Below are 8437 nucleotides of genomic sequence, written 5' to 3' on the forward strand. Positions count from 1 at the left end.
ACCAAGCAGGAATACATCACATGGTTGTAAAGATATTATTGTTAACCATGTTGGTGATTTACATGCTGTCATTAGTCCTAAGAAGATGCCTAGAAATGCGAACAATATTGATCGGATCATTGATAATCGCAATGCGCAAGGACCAAGCAGAGTCATATCAAAGAGGGCAACAATTCTTGATGAGGATTGGGACATTAATAATTCTAGTGACTCGGATTTTGTTCTACAGATCATTGACAGTGACAATGACATAGAAGATGGAGATGATGCCTTGTACCAAGAATACGTAGATCAAGTTCCAAAGGTTGACAAGAAGGGGGCTGCAGAAGATGAGTTGTCTGAAGATGAATTCCTTGAGGCTCCAGATTCAGATGAGGAGACTGAGAGATATAATTTCAAGGCTTTCACGGAAGAAGATATGCATGATCCAAAATTTCATGTTGGGCCAATATTCCAGTCTATTGAGATGTTGAGGAAGGCCATACGAGAGTATAACTGCAAACATAGGCGCAACATTACTTTACCCAAGAATGACAAAGCTAGGGTATTAGCTAAATGTCATGAAGGTTTCCCCTGGTCTCTATTTGCGTCAAAGGACAGTAAGACAAAGGCCATAATGGTGAAATTTTCAACAATGAACACACTTGTCAGAAGAAGTGGCAAGTAAGAGCATTTACAGCTAGGTACATTGGCAAGCACTATGTTGATGAGCTAAGAGCAAATCAGAAGATGACACTGAAGAGTTTAGGTCAGCTAGTGCAAAAAGAAGAGAGTGGCTGAAGAATCTAGAAAAAGAGAGACAGAAGCAACAAAACTACTTGCAGCTGAAACAAAAAAACTTATAGCTCAGAAGAAAAATGAAGCAAAAGAAGCAAAAACAAGAGACGGAGAAGAAGCAAGAAGCAGATTGAACAATGCCATTGTTGAGAAGATGCAAAGAGAAGAAGCAAGGTAAAAGGTATGGGATGAGCACAACCAAAAGGTTGAAATGCAGAGACAACACTCATTTGTAGATGAGTGGCAAGGAAGAACAAAAGAAATATTGTAGATGCACAGGGAAGTAGCACAACCAGTGGCACCTTATAAGAAACCCAGAGAAGCCTCAATGTTTGATTATCTCAGAAACCAGGAAATCATTGAGTATGTTCTTGGATATATCATGTTCTGAGTTTTTGTTCAATATTATCACATTTTGAACTGGTTCCTCCTGTGAGCTTTTGATTATTATACTTTCTTATGTTGTGTTCTAGAATATATGTGGTTGGTTCAAAATTATTCTACTTTCTTATGTTCTGTTCTGGAAACTCACGTTTGATATTTGCTCATATTGCAAATCTGGGCAAAAATATAAGAAGTATGTGCAAGAATTTCTCTATTATCAGATATATTCAAATCTGGGCAAATACATAACACATGACAGATCAAATTCTAGAGAACTGGATGCACACATTTTGTACTTGGATTACACTAACATCCTACTGTTATTAGAATCACTGCTTCAGCAAGTAACACCATCACCAGACACAACAACATCCCTATACCTAGCACTAAAGCTTTGAGCAGCAAAACAAGTTCCAACATATGCCTTTGCATTTCAATGCTTTCAGCAATGAGCACTCACAATCGGCTTCATGTGAGTGAGTGTTACCATCCAATTGTCCAGCAATTCGCCAAATCTCCGCGTATTTATCTCCCCATTTACAGTAGTCACACCACCATCATTTGGCTGAAGTAAAAAAAGCTAAAATTCAGAGCTTAGGCTCCACAAATCTAGAACTAGAGGAATAGAGAAGAGTAAAGATTCAGTAACTTGTACAAATGCCGAAGGAATTTCTCCTTTGTCTTGGAAACGAACTGGATCATCCTTCAAATATAGTTGTCGTTGCACACCACCCACGGGAATCGCCACCACATGCCCGCGGACGAGCGCGTCGACGAGGTTGGACATGCCGGACCCGCTGGCGCCCATGACCGCAAACAGTTCGTCCTCGCAGGCCTCCCTGGAGATGCCGTCGTGGACGCCATCATGTTGGACGGGAGCGTGCCCGAGGAGGCGAGGCAGTTGCTGGTGCGGGACGGGAAGCAGCACCTCAGGCCGTCCTCTGCAGCTTCCGACACTGGCTCGACTGATTATGAAGCTTTTTTTTTTACCTGAGCTCGACTGATTCTGAAGCTGGGAACAGACGACCAAACTTGATTTAGGGATTTCGGATGGCTGAGGCTAGCCATAGTGCTAGTATCATAGCTAGTATCATGCATTCTAGCCCCACTAAAAATGCTGATGTGGCAGGTAATTATGGATGAGAGAGAATATTAGAGTAGCATAGGTAGATAACATCACGAGAAAAGTTAGTATCAAATAAATCTTGTACACAAATTTGTATAGGGATTCTACAAATCAATTAATATAGCAAAGCTATGATACTAGTCTATGATACTATGCATTATGGATCTAGTATCATAAAAAAATATCATATAATCCCTCCGTTCTCTTTTAGTCTACATTCTAGAAAAAATCAGACAAATTAGTAGTGCATTTATTAGTACTAGTTAAATTGATAAACAACCAATCCAAACTGCATTGAAAATAGTGACATCCAATAGATAAATGAGAACCACTTTGTTTTCCATATTCTTGTTGACTAAAAGCTAAAATGTAGAGTATTTCAGAACAAATTTTAAGCCTAGAATGCAGAGTACATGATACCACTATATGAGGAAGTGGGGAACGGCGTGGTGGGTCCCAAACCATCACCGCGTCAACGAATACAGATGCCAAAAGTACATCGGACCGTATGTGGACCTGCAGAACGAGATCAAGGATCGTGTTGGTCAGTTTTCTGAGTTCATGGGCCGGTCTAGACATGACCGACGAGTTTAGGGACCAAGCATGCATTTCACTCTTTAACTCCAGATGAATATTTAGCCCTTGTACATGCTAAAGAGCTGCCAACCGGCACACACCTAATGTTTCTCATTTACTCACGTCCAGTTCAATGATATGATCAACGTGGTGTTCTACTACTTGCCGTTCAATCTCAACGTGGTGCTTGTAGTAACATCTTAAATTATGGGACGGACGGAGTAACTTCTTGCGATGTGAATGCTGTTATTTGTAGCTGAAGTTCTGATCTGAATCCTGCAGATCGCGGTGTAAACTGCTTTGGAAAAACAGAGGTGTCTTGATTTTTTATGAATGTACTAGCAAAAGTGCCCATACGTTGCATCGGGTGAAATTAAAATTCAAAAATTCCAGATGACACTTCTCCTTTGTACCACCACCAATGGTGTTTTCATAATTGTAAAAGTTTTGCTAAAATATTTTTACATGATGGTAAACTTTGTAAGAAATTAAGCACCGTTGCTACCCATGTGGATTATGTACGAGCTAATATATATTCAAATTGTATCTGAAGTAACCTTTCGTTTCAACACCATAGTTAATCTAGCAAAACCATAAAAGTTATTGTTTAGCTTGCTGTGAACACTCGTTAGCCAGTAGCTAGTATACTTTGATGGTGTTAGGTTAGTCCACAAAATGTAAAAATGCCATGCCAAGGAAACATCACAGCAACTGAATTCGATGGTTACATTTGAAGAAAGCGAGTCCATCCGATCCACTGCTCTGAGAAAAAAAAGGGGGATGGATTTCTTTAGTTGTCCGGCCGCAAAGAAGCAACTCTGCCCTGCCCGCAGATGGCCGGCGACATTGCCAGTGCACGGCGACCAATCAGGCGGCACGGAACGGAGGTAAAAGTAGACCTCCGCGAGCCAGAGCGGTCGGAGGCAGCCATGGCGACAATCGCGAAGCCCTCGATTTGAACCAGATCGGAGTGCCAGAGCTCTTCCCACACCTCCGCCCTGAAGCGACAGAGCTCCTCCCCACACCCCCACTCGCGCAACTTGTCCTATGCGTGCGCGTCGCCAACAAGATTATAGTGACCAGCTGCCGACGGTTAATTTTTGATGAATCTTCCATACGCGACCAAGTGCGGCGACGCCAAGCGCAGGTCCTCCGCCAGTCTCCGTTCCCCTCCTCCACAAGCAAGTCGACCCCATATGCTCCTTCTCGCTGTCTCAACTGTGGTGCCAGAATCCGGCACAGATCTGCACGATTTTACTTCCATCGAGTAGCTAACAATTTAAGTACGAGTCTACACCAGGCGATTTGCACAAAAATAACCCAAAAATGAAAGAAAAGCACAGACTAACCCTCCGGCGAAACTATTTCACCAATCTAAGCCTTTTGTGTGGCGCCCCTCCCACGGGCGCCACACATGCCCATGTGGCTCCCCTCCTGCCGGCGCCACTGTCCCAGCCGACGTGGCCCCCTCGTCGCTGAGCTGGTGCGCCCATCCGACGTGGCAGCTTGTGTGGCGCCCCTCCCAACGGCGCCACACATGCACTTGTAATTGCCCAAAACATACTGTGAGACAATTTCTCTGGGACTTAGCCGTTTTGCGAGGCTCGATGTGTGGCGCCAACGCCACGGGCGCCACACTAGCACGTGTGGCGCCGATGCCACGGGTGCCACACATCCACTTAAGTGTGGCGCCCGCGCCCAGCCCGACCCTCTCTTTCTCTTCTTTCTCTCCTTTCTTTCTCTGCTCCAACCGCCGCCACCGCCCGCCTCCCCTTCGGCCCCCCACCAAATCGACCAAGGAATTGTCAGATCTATCCGGCCAAGTCCTTCCTCCTCCATTCCTCAAGGTATTCCCCTTCGATTCCCTCTGATTCGTCCACTATTGTTGGTGGATTTGGTAGATTTGGGTATGAACCCTAGACATGGAAATTCATGTTGGTGGATTTAGATATGAACCATTGATATGTTAGTGCATTTGGCTCTGAACCTAGCAAGATTTGGATATGTTGGTGGATTTGGATATGAACCCTAGATTTGTTGGAACCCTAGATATGAAATTTTACATGTATGTGTTGAAATGGCTATGTATGTGTTGAAATGGCTATGTAAGTGTTGAATGTGTATGTGTAGGAACCCTAGATATGTTAGTGGATTTGGATATGAACCCTAGATTTGGATATGTTGGTGGATTTGGATATGAACCCTAGATTTGGCTATGTAGATATAAAATGGCTATGTATGTGTTCAAATTCTATGTATGTATGTCTTGAAATGTCTATTATTTGTGATGGAATAACTCATATTTGAACCAAATATTTGTTGGAACCCTAGATATGAATGTATGTGTGTATGTATGGAACTCTCATGTATTTGGATATGAACTCTCATGTATGTGTTGCTCATTTTTGTTACTGGAATGACTCATAATATGGTTGTGTAAACATGTAGGATGGTGTGGCTTCTGGATGAAGAGTACGACAGGGTGCACCGGGCTGTTCATATGACGGAGAGGGGAACGGATCTTCACCCTTTGAAGATTCGTTACCATGGCACAGCGGATATACCGTATGACGAGAGGTACACGGAGTTCATCCGTCCTACCGGTCTTATGCCGTTCATATCCCTTGTAAGACGTGGGGGGCCACACATGAACCCCTCGGCACTCACCGCCCTTGTCGACCGGTGGAGGCCGGAGACTCACACCTTCCACTTGAGGGCCGGGGAGATGGCCCCTACTCTCCAGGATGTTTCCATGATCCTTGGACTACCTATTCAGGGCGAGCCACTGTGTATGAACACAGCTTCTGATGGGTGGCGGAGACAGATGGAGGACCTTATTGGCAGGGCTCCTCCGCTGCCAACAGAACCAAAGAAGAGAGCTCCTGCCGGCGCGTCTTTCGAATGGATCAGGACTAACTTTGGAGAATGCCCGGAAGAGGCCGACGAGGACACTCGGAGGACGTACGCCCGCGTGTACTTATGGTACATGATTTCGAGGACTCTCTTTCCCGATGCTGGGGGAAGCTGGCCCATTGGTGTTGGCTGAAGGCGCTTACGGTGTTGGATAACCGGTGGAGTTGGGGAACAGCGGCACTTGCCTACCTCTACCGGCAGGTGATGATTTGCTCTATGTACTATTTTCCTATAGTAGTGTGCTAGACAAAGTACTAACCAAATGTCTTATGTGCTAGCTTGGACGAAGCTTGTCGCAGGTCTGGGAGCGGCGGTATTGGTGGATGCATGCTCCTACTTTCCGTATGGAGCTGGGACCGCCTATCAGTTGGGCGGCCTAGGACACTCACCGAGAGGCCATGGCCTCATCACCCTCACTTTCCTGATCGGGAGCCCACTTGGGCATACCTTTGGGACAATGTCTCGGAGATGACGAGCGATCCAATGGTCATGTACAGGCAGTACACTGCGGAGATGGACACTCTTACCGCTGAGCAGGTAACCGATCACTCTTTTGCAATCCTAGTTTTCATTGATTGTACTGGCATGTTCTAAATTCTGAAATATTTGTATGCTGCAGGTGGAATGGGAGCCATATGGTACCTACTACCGTATTGGCGCGGGGATGCCTGACCTCAACCACAAGTGCACGGAGGAGGCGCGGTTCTGGCGTATGCGCTTCCCACTCATATGCATGTGGCTTGTTGAACACCACCAGCCGCAAAGAGTGATGAGACAGTTTGGGCTGTTTCAGGAGTGCCCACCAGTGTGGCAAGACACGGACAAGGCGCTTCATAGGTAAACTTCTGGAATCATGTGATGGAAGATTCTTGATAGAAGAGGTACAAACTAACTTGTTGATTCTTGCAGGCTTGATAGGCAGCGGCAGAGGAAGATCACAAATTGGCCAGTCCATCATAGCGGCCACGTCGCAGCGTTCCAACACTGTTTGGAAGCGGCACGGAATGCTGGCCCTGAGCAGATTGTGCCTCACGACTTCGCCGCTTTCAACAACTACCTCGAGTGGTTCCATGAGAACACGCGTATCGAGTTAGTGAAGCACGCGTATCCTGAGGAGATCTTGGACGACCCCATCCAGTTCGATGAGGTTGGGCAAAGCCAGCACGACACCTTTGCTCGCAGAGGGAGATCGACTTCTATTGCTTCTGAGCTGAACTTCGTGGTAATGGATTCTCTCACTAACTAGTACATCATCTACATTGCCATGTGCTCGCTTCAATTGTGTATGCTATGTTTGTCACAGCGGGAGGAGATCCAAAAAACAGCTGAGGAGTGCGAGGTTATGTGGGAGCAGAGCGGGAGAGATGACAAGCCTGTCAGACCGTTGCGGTATTTCATTGAGGTATGATCACCAACTTCGAATGTACACTACTATGATGTGGTGGCTTTGTAACCATGAACGGCATGACGCAGAACACTGCACGAAAGATGCGGCGGTTAGCCAGCTTGCTAGGTTGCCGGGAAGCCGAAATCGCTACATCTTCCTCTTCAGAAGAGCGGGAGGTATGGACTATTTTGTTGCTGTCAAACATGTTCTTACTAATTTCAACTTTTGTAATCTCATGTGTTTATGTTTGTGAAGATTTCTGAGGACGAGCTAATTCTGAGTCAAGGCATACTTCCAAAGCATACCTCCAAGCAAGCCCCAAGGTCAGCTTACCAGTTGAAGCCAAGGGGCAAGGGTCCAAACCGGTACACTCCGGAAGATTATGTCAACCGAGGAAAGAAGGTTGTCACTGAGGAGGATGACGGGCCGCCGCGGATATCAGCTTTGTCGAGGATGAGGAACGACGAGCCGTTCTCTTCAGATGAGGAGGAGGAGGAGCAGGAGGAGCAGGAGCAGCAGCAGGAGCAGCAGCAACAACAGCCACGGCAGCGGACGAAGAGGATGGCCGTCCGGAAGCAGCCCGCGAGGACGGCACGTCGAGGACGCTACTAGGATGTGCTACGTGTTGTTGTCAACTCTATATTCATAAGTATCGATTTGTGAACCCTATGTCATTTCGAACCATGATCTGTAATGCTACTTGTTGTTTGAATCTACGTGCTACAGTGTGACCTATGAAGTGTTATATGTGTATGTCATGAAATTGCTACTTGTTGTGTCCAATGTTGTACTCATAACTGTTGGAGTTTGGTAGGATTTTTCATGTTTTTAACACAAGTCAATGTGTGGCGCCCTTCCCACTGGCGCCACAAATGCTAGTGTGGCGCCCGTGGCATCGGCGCCACACATGCCAACTTATATGAACTATTGGGTCGAAAACATCCAGGGGCTCCGGACGATAAGTCCTTAGCCGTTTTCGCGAGCCTCTATGTGTGGCGCCCGTGGCATCGGCGCCACACAGGCTAGTGTGGCGCCCGTGGCATCGGCGCCACACATCGAGCCTCGCAAAACGGCTAAGTCCCAGAGGAATTGTCTCACAGTATGTTTTGGGCAATTACAAGTGCATGTGTGGCGCCGTTGGGAGGGGCGCCACACATGCTGCCACGTCGGATGGGCGCACCAGCTCAGCGGCGAGGGGGCCACGTCGGCTGGGACAGTGGCACCGGAAGGAGGGGAGCCACATGGGCATGTGTGGCGCCCGTGGGAAGGGCGCC

The sequence above is a fragment of the Lolium perenne genome, chromosome 4 (assembly GCF_019359855.2).
Source record: "Lolium perenne isolate Kyuss_39 chromosome 4, Kyuss_2.0, whole genome shotgun sequence".
NCBI lineage: Eukaryota > Viridiplantae > Streptophyta > Magnoliopsida > Poales > Poaceae > Lolium > Lolium perenne.